The sequence below is a fragment of the Danio rerio genome, chromosome 4 (genome assembly GCF_049306965.1).
Source record: "Danio rerio strain Tuebingen ecotype United States chromosome 4, GRCz12tu, whole genome shotgun sequence".
NCBI lineage: Eukaryota > Metazoa > Chordata > Actinopteri > Cypriniformes > Danionidae > Danio > Danio rerio.
Window position 1 is genome coordinate 66,230,290 of NC_133179.1, and position 11,793 is coordinate 66,242,082.

At 36.2% G+C, this 11,793-nt stretch overlaps 1 protein-coding gene and 3 non-coding genes across 4 annotated transcripts in view; 1 reads left to right on the forward strand and 3 right to left on the reverse strand.

Moving 5' to 3' along the window:
* The window catches only part of zgc:174696, a 107,331-nt gene that overhangs the window by 20,208 nt on the left and 75,330 nt on the right, over positions 1 to 11,793 (forward strand). The gene's annotated exons all lie outside the window — the stretch shown is intronic.
* On the reverse strand, positions 10,615 to 10,688 carry trnai-aau (transfer RNA isoleucine (anticodon AAU)). Its single transcript has one exon. It is a non-coding gene; the product is annotated as a tRNA-Ile (tRNA).
* trnaq-cug (transfer RNA glutamine (anticodon CUG)) lies at positions 10,796 to 10,867 on the reverse strand. Its single transcript has one exon. It is a non-coding gene; the product is annotated as a tRNA-Gln (tRNA).
* Positions 11,643 to 11,715, reverse strand: trnaf-gaa (transfer RNA phenylalanine (anticodon GAA)). Its single transcript has one exon. It is a non-coding gene; the product is annotated as a tRNA-Phe (tRNA).

An 11,793-nucleotide genomic window follows, 5' to 3' on the forward strand; every position in this document is an offset into this window, starting at 1 on the left:
CTCATCTGGGTAGATGGGCTGAGTGTGATTAAATGTTGAATGTGATGAGTTTTCAACAATACTAAATTGAAACTTTATTTTTTTTACATGGTTTAATAATTTTTTGTTATTAAAATTGAAGTTCCTGTTTCAAAGCTTACAGATAGATGGCTAATTTGTATGTCATTGACACTTTTGGCACTTTTTTGGAGTATTTTCATAAGTTTTGTTTTTTCCTGTAAATGATTCAATAAATACCGTACCGTGACATTCATACCGAGGTATTACCGTACCGTGAAATTCTGATACCGTTACATCCCTAGTTAATAAACTTCATTATTACAGGGTTTCCGCTGGGTCTTAAAAAGTCTAAAATTCAAAAAAAAAAAATCAAAATTTAGGGCCTTTTAATTAAAGTCTTAAATTGGCTGTTCTAGGTCTTAAATATTTTTACACAGGTCTTATTTTTCTGATGTCCATGTAACGCTAAATCAAATATTAATTTAAATTCTTTTTTTGTTGTTGTTGCTAGGTTTTCTTGGTGATGTCGTTTTTATTTTACTAGTCCAATTGTAATTTTCGTTATTACAAACTACAAATTAGGTCAACTTGCAAAAGCCAATCAGCTTTCTGTTTTTGAGTGTGTGCTGCGAATTTGACGTCATTGCTGTGTTTGTGGAGGTTCACTGTGGGTGCATGCCACATGATTTCGGCTGGCTGAGTATGGCATTATTTCACTGTCAAATGTCGTAAGCACAGTATTACAAGTCGAGAGCGCAGTCATGTAATACGAGAGAGCGAATCTATTTGCTCATGCACTGGTTTCCTCTGTTCGTGGACAAAACTGCTCGTGAGCTCTCAAAACTCGTGCGAACACGTGCGAATGATCTGCTCTTGCTCCGTTGGACGGTGCAGACTCACAATTTTTGTGTCTTTTGTTTCATCCTACTTTCATGCTTTTGCTCTCCAGAGATGCTTCAGCATACTGTAGTATTGAGAATAGTTAATAAAATACAGTGTAGTTTTACTACAGTAACGTGTGGTGAATTGTAGAATAATATACTCTATATTGTGAAAAAAAAAATACAGCACTGGGTCATTTGTTTATATTACACTTGTTGTGTTATCATAGCAACTATAGTATTACCACTAAAGATTAATTGAAGTACTTGTTGGAATATCTAGCCTATTCCATGTGTGTTCAAGAGAAAAGGTCTGGAGAGGGTTTTCTTCAATGACAAAAATATTAGTAATTTATTAGATACAAATGAATAATTCGATGACAGAGCTCTGGGTTACGTTACCCCAATGCAATACAAGAATTACATTCCAGAGGTTCGCAACTGACTTACATTTCCTGACTCCAGTATATATATACACAACTGATCTTAACAGGTGGAGTTTTGGTTTAACGTCACTTATCAGTCATTCTGCAGTCCCTTGGCTCTTTGCAACCCCTGGACATTACTTCCTCTTTCTGCAACCTTTCTCTGCATACCAGAACTGAACAATTACGTGCATCTTTAATATATTTCACAACTTCTACAAGCATCAGGACAACTTGTGACATGTCTAGACTATAGTTCTGGAACAAAGGCCCCCACCCTCAATTTATTCTTATTCTGCTTTTCCACTTGTCAGCAGTTCTTCTAAAAAGTATGCAGCACAGTAAAAAAGAGGAAGTTTGTCTGGTCAAGACGTTTTATAATACAAAAGAGAAAGATTGATTAATCTGTTTTTAGTCTAAAAATTTTTCTAATAAAAAATAATAAAAAGAATAAAAATAAAAATAAATTCCTTTTTCTCCAACAATTCCCCTTTTCTGCTCCTCTCTGGAGCAGACAAAAACAAAATCAGATAATCAAATCCCCACAAAAATGTCCAATTGTCATTACTGCAGGCCTTTGCCTAAATCCCTGTTTTACCTCTTATTCAAAACAATCTTTAACATCCTAGTGCTTCTTCATTATGTTAAATGATGCCCAAAAACCCTTTTAACTCAATTTCTTTAACTTTTCTGGATTCAGTTTATAATTTTCACACTCTTGGTTCTCCTCTTCGGTGGTGCAGTCTCTTCCCTCTTGAAGTCACTCCGATATCTTCTTTTGCTAAGGATTATACTTGCTATATTCAGGCTTATTAATCCCAACACTCTTATTAACTTCCAATTATCCCATAATAAAAATGTTCCATTCTCATACACTTTATCAATAAAGGTAATTAATTTTTTCTTCTTCTTCTTCCCCACCAAAATTAAAATAAGAATGAGAATAATAAAAATGTAAATAAAATTTAAAAACTCCAACATTTAAAAAATAAAATCTGATCAAAAGGAAATGCACTCCCATTGAAAATCCCACAGTATGAATAAAATCTAAGATCAACACTTGTGAAAATATGATTGGAATTAGAAATTCAAAATTCTAACAACATAATTCAAATCAGCAATTCACTAATACAAATTATAATCCCCCTGCTTAGTTCAGACTGAATTTCAACATTTTTAAGTCATTATTGAACCAAAATTACAATTGAGATTTAGGATGAAAAATCAACAGCTTCAAAGTAGGATTAAACTAACCAATTATTAAAATGAAAAGTTCAGAACTAAATCATCACAAGGTTATTAAACTAACAACTCAGACTTGTCACCAAATTTTAAAACCAAAATTCAAACATATTTAAACTAGAGTTTTTTTCTCTCAATGTCTTAAAATATGAAAATCAATAACACAACAATGTGATTAAAATAAAATAAAAATCTTAAGAATCTCTGCAAACAAAAGGTTCAAAAACAACAATGGCTTAAAATAAAAATCTTAAAATGTCTTCAAATTAAAGATTTAAAAAAAACAATGGCTCAAACTAAAATAATCTTCAAAAATGTGTTCAAATAAAAGAATTTTAAAATCGTCTTCAAATAAAAGAATCTTAAACTCATAAGAATGTGTTTAAAATAAAATAATCTTAAAAATGTCTTAAAATAAAAGATTCAAAAAGCATCTTAAAATAAAAGATTTTTGCATTGAAAATGAAAAATATAAAAGCATTGAATGTCTTAAAATAAAAGATTATGAAAAAACATACAAATGTCTTAAAATAATAGAACATTAGAAAGGTATTAAAATAAAAGATAAAAAGCATAAAAATAATATGTCTAAAATAAAAGAATAAAAATAATTCAAAAAATTCCAAAAAACTAACGTGTGTAAAATAAAATAATTTTAAAATGTAATTGTGTTTCATTTTATTTTTTTTCAATTTTCTCCAATCTAATTGGTCCAATTCATTCATTCATTCATTTTCTTTAAGGCTTAGTTCCTTTATTAATCTGGGGTCACCACCATCAGTAAAATGAACCGCCAACTTATCCAACATATGTTTTACACAGCGGATGCCCTTCCAGTTGCAACCCATCTCCGGGAAACGTCCATACACACTTAATCACACACTTTCTGTCAGATTGTCATATGCTAGTAAATCAGTCTTATTTTCTCTTTCTATTTTAGAATTTAATGTGGTTTTCGGTTCCCCTTTTTGTGTTGGCCTGTATCTAATATACAGTTGGCCTCATGCATTGGTGTTGCAGCGTGTTCAGCTCCCACACCAATACATGCTTACACACTCCAATTAGTCAGATATCCCCTTTTTGTGTTTTATCCCCCTTTCGGCCTGGGCCTAGCTCCAGGCCGTTTTTACACCCCTATGTTAACTTTCAAGTTACTCCGGCCAGCCTCACACCTTCAGCAACCTGTTTAGAAAAGTCTGAACTAAAGTTATTAATTTGTCATATTCTAATCTCTACATAAGTAAGCTACTGCACGTCCAAGCTGCACCAGGTCCCCGGAACTGCAGTCCTGTAAACAATGCAAAAGTCATTAATTCCATTGTTTTGTTCCATAACAAACTAATACCCCTCAACATGATTTTTATCCAATTCAGTTTGGTCTGTGCACAGAATTTTGCCAATTGTGTTTAAATTTGTATCAATTTTCTCTACCTTTCCCTGTAATTATTAGTCTTACACCATCCCTAAATTCATGCTTCCGGCCCATTACTTGCTGCAATTTCAAATATTATTTCAGTGTTTATCATTATCCAATCTAATTCTTACTCAACATCTATTTGTTTCTAAATCGTCTTTCATTAAACACTTCATCACTGTCTGACTGCACTCCTTGCTTGCTGGCCACTCCTCTAGATATTCACTATAGCTGTCAATCATGACTAGCAGATATATTTTTATTCACCTGTTCTCCCTTATCTAGATAATCAATTATAACCTCACCCTCATTCTTCTCTTGCAGTTTCTGATATCTCTAAATATAATTAAAGTCTATAATTCATATTAGTCTTATTACCATGTGTTTTACATTCACCAGTTTACAGTTATTTGAAATGGCTTATTTATTTAGTGATCTGACTTTTCCTAATATTGAGGCGTGTCATCTAATCACCTATAATTTTTACTTCCTTTAAATCTATTTCCATGGAAATGTCATAACACCTATTTCATTTTAATCAATTAGGTGTCTATTCTTTTTCTGCAAGTAAAATTTCATCAACATGCTTAATCAACACCACTCTCTCTGATAATTCAAAAATCTATCACTTTACATTTTTTATCAGTATGACCATATTTCTGCATACACTATTAACCTCAGCTTTAAAATCTATTCTCCTTAATTGCTTCTAAATCAAAAACTAAACACAATCTTCTTTTGTTTGTTGCTTTCTTGTAAAATTGTATTAAAATTAAATTAGTCACATCTATGTTTATAACTCAGATAAAATTTAGCTTAAATAAAATTTCTAAAACAGATTCCCTATGACCTTGTCTAGGTGTTTCTATTAATTGCTCAACGACAAACTACCTCTTCACTACGCTGGCTAATTTTACAATCCTCCATTTAAGTATTTCACTAATAATCAATCAGTTTTTGAATTTGACTCTACTTTTGATAATTCATTTTCTCAACTATTTACTTAGTTTGTTCTAATCATTTTTATGATTTTCTTTTGGCTACTAATTAGTTCTACGTCATTTCGGTTCAACTAGTTGCCCATACACTTTTTATATACTTTTATAAGCTAACTAAAAATCACTACATTTTCTTATTCGTTTCTTTCAGCTGTATTTTGACTTCATCATTAAACTTCTTCACATGGTCACATGTGAAAGAAAATCTGTTTTCTTAAACTCTCTTATTCTGTTTCAATTCTTTTATCAGATTAGAACTATTAATTTTTACCCGATGACGTGAGTTCAATTTTTCATGTTTCAATTTCTTCTTTACGCATAAAAAATTTTCTGTTACCAACCTTTTCTAGTTTTTAATATCCCATCTTAATTTAGATGATTCAACATAATATTTAGCTTTTAGTAAATCTTTACTTAAATAATCAATTCCATCAAAATTTATAATTCAAATTACTTCTTCAGTTACCAATAGCTGTTTCTTCTTCTTTAGTCACCACCATACATTGTACTTCCTCCTATATCCTGTTCATGCCCTGTATCAGTAAACCTATCAAAATTTGCAAAAATAGTTAAATATCATTTCAACATTATACATTTAGAGATTCATTGTATATTTTCCTCTAAGCCTTTTTCTTAGTTATTATTTTCATAACAAAACCTTAATAAATTCTGTCTCCTTCATATTACCAGTCATCATATGGTCTCAAATGGTTCTTGACAGCACCCTGCCTCGTACTTTACCCACAAGTTCCTTTTTCTTAGTGTCTGATCTCCAAACATATTTAGCAGTTCGCTGTGGTCCGGTTTGGGGGAGCCCACATTTCTGAGGCAGACTACTGATCTTTCACAGTGCCCCTCAATACTCGGATGCTCTAGGCCTTTCAAGCATCAATGCTCCACTCCACAACCATCTCACTCAACACCTGCCTACCTGTACAGGTGCCTAGTCTTCCAAAATTCCTGGCTTAGGTCGCTCCCGGTGGCCAACGAGAGTCTTACCCATCTTTGGAATAATGTCTCATGGAGACCAGTTACTGCTCTTCTCCACTGCAACCTCCTTCTCAGATTTCCTTCAGAACTTGGTATCTCTGATGTTAGGGAAACATGCACTCAAGAACCATGTGAGCCATTGTGACCACATTCTAGAGTTTAACCAATGAGACAGGTTTTATTAAGTTTAAAATCAATTTGACCTCCAATAATAGTTTTAAGTAAAGTTTGGCATCTTCACTCCCATCCACTCAGCACTATGGTCTGCTTAGTCTGCAGGCAAAGCTGTAGGGCACTATGATGGTGGAGACTAAAAAACAAGACACAGTTGGGTTATTATTCATAAAACACAAATTATGACATGGCCTACCATGTGGTATAATTGTTCAACATTATTGCTATATCTCAGGGTTCATATTAGGCCTTGACCCCTCATGTTTGTTTAATATATATTTTTATATCTGAAATGCAATGTTTAATTATCGATTTCTTTCTTGGTGTTTATCATTTTAAATATAGAAAATTTGAACTCACTTCATCTTGTTCATCCACATCCACTAAGTGTCCATGATTTTTCTTTGACCCTAGATGATGGCTTAGATAGTCTTATGCAGCTGACTTTCATAGATGAAAACAGCCAGTGTAAGCCATAACAATTTTTTATTTTTTTTTTAATCATTATTATTACTAATATTATTATTCTATTTAGTTTTTGCACCTAAACTCAATCTTGTCCTCTCACATCAAATCTCAGTTCCTCAAAGTGTCACTTCCTCAAAGTGTTACAAGTGCAACTATTTTTCTAGTTTCTATCTCATCGGTTTAATGTCTCTGTCTTTCTCTCTCTCTATGTATATAATATTTTTCAAATATATTTTAACATATTGTTGGAATTTCTATCTCTATTCCATGCGTGTTCAAGAGAAAAGGTCTGGAGAAGTTTTTCTTCAATGTCAAAAATCGTAACAATTTATTGGATACAAATGAATAATTCGATGACAGAGCTCTGGGTTACATTACCCCAATGCAATACAAGAATTACATTCAAGAGGTTCGCAACAAACATACATTTCCTGACTTCAGCATATATACACAACTGATCTTAACAGGTGGAGTTTTGGTGTAACGTCACTTGTCAGTCATTGTTCAGTCCTCCATTGGCCACACCTTCGACATACTTCCTCTTTTTCTACGAATTCTCTGCCCAACAACAAAGTATACATCTTTCTATGTTTTGTGTTCAGTTTTAACACCTCTCTTCAGACAGGAAGTTTCTGCAGAGCTGAATTTAATTTTGGACCCGCATGTATCTACTTCTGCAAAAATGCTAATTAGTATGCACAGCACTCACCCACAACATTAGAAGTTCAGTTAATATATGACCCTTACATGACCAATACAAATAATTGTTTGATTAAAAGAAAAAGAGACAATAATAATAAAAAACTGATTGCTATTTTACAACACAACCTACCACAACTCTTAACCCAACCTCACAGTAACAAACCTCCATGTGGGTTTCATTGATTCAATGTCTTGTACATGGCACAGAATACAACCTATTGCAGTTTATTAAAATCACACCTACCCCAGCCCTAGGCCCAACCTCACAGTAACTCGCTATGTTTTATTCAATTTTACACCTACCCCAACCCTAAACACAACCTCAGAGTAACCAGTTTTATTTTTATTTATTTTTATGAATGTCTACTACAGCTACATCAATCGCAAACCCAGCCTACGTGTGGCATAACTGCCGACCCCTTAGAGGTCATCCAGCCAACTTGCAGTGTAATCTCCTCCACTTGTAGGTCTCTGAGCTGCAGCAACACCTAAGTGCTCTGACACAGAGACACAAAAGACTTTTAACCTCCTCTTGGAGAGGAGAGAGTCTCCGACCCTGGATCTCAGGTCTTCTATGGAGGGACTGTCAGGAATCCTGTAAGAACATCCCATTCACACAACCTCTTGCCATAAAAAAACAAAGCAGAATGTGTGGTGAAGGAACTCCGGGTTGACAGAGCCTTGTCCTTGCTTCAAGCAATGTGCTAACAAAGTGCTGAACAGAGTGGCACAAAGGATAGCGCTTATGACTATGGATCAGAAGTTTCTCGGTTATGGAAACCAAGAAACTGTGTATGAGAGAATGCGTAAGTGTATGAGTGGCACTTGTTCAAGCGGAGCAGGGACGTGCCAGCGATCAGAAAGAACTGGAGTTTGTGCCAAGACTGGGTTTTAAAAGTGGCAATTTCCATATGGTCTAGCAGTCAGGATTCCTGATTTTCACCCAGGTGACCCGGGTTCGACTCCCGGTATGGGAAGGCTTAAGTACTTTTGCTCCTGTCCTTTTTGGCCAGCGGTCGGACTGCAGCTACCTTATAGGGTGTGGTTGTGGAACTGCTATGTAAGACTTCGATAGCTCAGTTGGTAGAGTGTGGGACTGTAGGACCAATTCTTAGGTCGCAGGTTCGATTCCAGCTCAAAGGATGTATTTTGTGCTCAGAGCCGCTTTCTTGCCTTTGCGAAGATATCATCGGCACCACTGCTCGAAGTTCACCATGGAGGTGAAAAGGAAGTTCCCTGACCAGGAATCGAACTCGGGCCACGGCGGTGAGAGCGCCGAATCCTAATTACTAGACCACCAGGCTAGACCATCAAGCCTAGCTGTAGGCTTCCACCCAGGTGTGCTGCAGCTGCTCTGACAAAAATAACTCTTTAATAACATTTGCAACCTCCTCCTGGAGAAGAGAAAGTCTCAGAGCCTGGATCACAGTTCTTCTTGGGAGGGACTGTCACATGCTCTGTGTTAGAGCATCCTATCGACACCACAACTTGCCATGACAAGAAAGCACAGCAAGCGTTGAAGGAACTGCATGTTGACCGAGCCGTGTCCTCTTTCCAAGCAGCATGATAATGAGCACTGCTGACGCAGACTGGGCCAGTGGCGCATACTGCCACCTGTAATTCGTGGTTATTCTTGGTTACACCGGCCAATCACGGTCCGAGTTAGAACCAAGATTTTTTTAAATTCTTGGTTACGCTGGCCAATCTTGTCCCGAGCTGGAACCAAGATTCACCCTATTCTTGGTTACGGCAGCCAATCATGTTCCGAGTTACAATGAACGCTATGGCCAATCAGAGCCCTTATAACATTCATGATTTGTACTGTATTAACAGATTTCGTCGTGGATTAATTCGGACAACAATTACAAAGTAATTATTTTTATAACAAGTTGGTTTAAATGAATAACCATTACAGTAACATTAATTACAACAACACAATTATTATATGATTGTTATAGATGTTATATGACGTTGTTTGTTAAGATTAATGTTAGCCGACCAAGCACACTGTCCAGTTTTACTACAAACATTTTAATGCAGTTATTATACATTACTTCACTTTATATTGTCATTTACTACAATAGTTACAATAATGCCCGTGCATTATTCTCACACATTAATGAATCACTTCACTAATAATAAATATAAGGCTCATTTCATCAGTCACTAATTATAAACAAATACTATAATAACGCTCACATATCACTACATCACTAATCATAAACTAATCTAATAATGCTCACGCATAATACATCACTAATCATAAAGCATAAAACAATATGGATCACGCATGATTGCATCACTAATAATAAAACAATAATATAAGAGTCACAATTTAATCCATCACTAATAATAATAACATTATTATTAGTGATGTATTGATGTGTGACCCTTATATTGTTGGTTTATTATTAGTGATGCAATCATGCATGATCCATATTAATTAATTAATAACTGCATTAAAATGTTTGTAGTAAAACTACAGTTTGCTTGGTCGGCTAACATTAATCTTACCAAATAACATTATAAAACATCTATAACAATCATATAATAATTATGTTGTAGTAATTAACGTTACTGTAATGGTTATTCATTTAAACCGACTTGTTAAAAAAATACTTACTTTGCAATTGGTGTCCAAATTAATCCGCGACGAAATCTTTTATTACAATACAAATCATGGATGGTATAAGGGCTCTGATTGGCCATAGCGTTCATTGTAACTCGGAACACGATTGGCTGCCTTAACCAAGAATAGGGTGAATCTTGGTTCCAGCTTGGAACGTGATTGGCCTGGTAAAACCAAGAGTAAAACAAATCTTGGTTCCAGCTCACAAAGTGATTGGCCGGTTTAACCAAGAATAACCACGACTTACAGGTGGCAGTATGAGCTAACCGGCCACTTACTGCCAAGCTTAATAAAAGTCTTCTAGTTGGTGCAGCCCGGGCTAAAGAAAAAAAAATGTAAAAGAAAATAATAATAAAACGGCCTTGCCAGAAAGTAGCAGAATGTCAATACAAGGCGGTGGCAATGTGCATTGATTTCTGAGTAACTCGTCATTCGGCGTGCAGGGCTCCTCACACGTTTACTGGAGCAGGACCAGGTAGGGCCTTCAGTCACCTGCCCCTTGTGCACATAATAGAACAACAGCACTGTTTTGCCTAAACCCGGGATCCAACCAGGAACCTTTAGATCTTCAGTCTAACACACTCCCAACTGAGCTATTTCGTTTGCCCTTTCACAAGTATCCTGCAGCATTCATGTCTGTGACCCTAAGCAGAATCCTGAAATGCCTCTGAGGCCTTAAAGGGTAAAAGCTTGGTCAGTACGGGGATCGAACCCACGACCTTGGCGTTATTAGCACCACGCTCTAACCAGCTGAGCTAACCGGGCACTTTCTGCCATAGTTCCTAATAAGCTCAGAGTAACTGTCATTTTCTGGCCTTCAAAAGATAAGAATGCTATTCCAGCTTTTTTTGTGCGGTCCTGGTAAAAAAACAAGGTCCCACCGAGATTTGAACTCGGATTGCTGGATTCAGAGTCCAGAGTGCTAACCATTACACCATGGAACCTCAAGACTTCTAGTTGGTGCTGCCCGGGCTAAAGAGAAAAAAATGTAAAAAAAAAAAAAAAAAAAAAAAGGCCTTGCCAGAAAGTAGCAGAATGTCAATACAAGGCAGTGCCAATGTGCATTGAATTCTGAGTAACTCGTCATTTGGCATGCAGGGCTCCTCACACGTTTACTGGAGCAGGACCAGGTAGGGCAGCGCACTATTCCAGGCATTTTGACGACTTAACGGCAGGCAGGGCAAAGAGGCCACCACAGAGCAAATGTGATCTTTTTTTCTATTTTGACCACGTCGAAAATCGCCAATTTTTGATTGCTCTGAGGGGAATTAGCTCAAATGGTTAAGCGCTCGCTTTGCATGCGAGAGGTAGCGGGAACAATGACTGCATTCTCCACCTCTGTTTTATGCCTTATTACATTGGCTTTTATTGCAAAGCTGGTGGCACCTTGAGGGTTTAAAGCGAAACTACTTACGTCAGCTTTGCCGGTTTCCGTGTAGTACATATCATTGCAAGCCTTCAGAAGCCCTATCAAGTCACAGTTTTCTTTTATTCAGCAGTGTGTCCGCAGTGGGACATCAAAGCGCTAAATACATAGCATTATAGAGTGCTGTCGATCAGGCCATTGGAATCATCGCCAGAAGCAACGTGACCATCTGGGAGGAAGATAGTGTTTTGGTCAAGTGGAAGCAGGTGGACTTAAGGGTGAAGCAGCTAGGCTTTTTGGGTGACTTTCAGTCACCTGACCCTTGTGCACAAAATAAAACAACAGCACTGTTTTGCCGAAACCCAGGATCAAACCAGGGAACTTTAGATCTTCAGTCTAACGCTCTCCCAACTGAGCTATTTCGGCTGCTCATTTAAGGTATCCTGCTGCATCCATGTCTTTGAGACTAAGCAGAATCCTGAAATGCCTCTAAGGCCTTAAAGG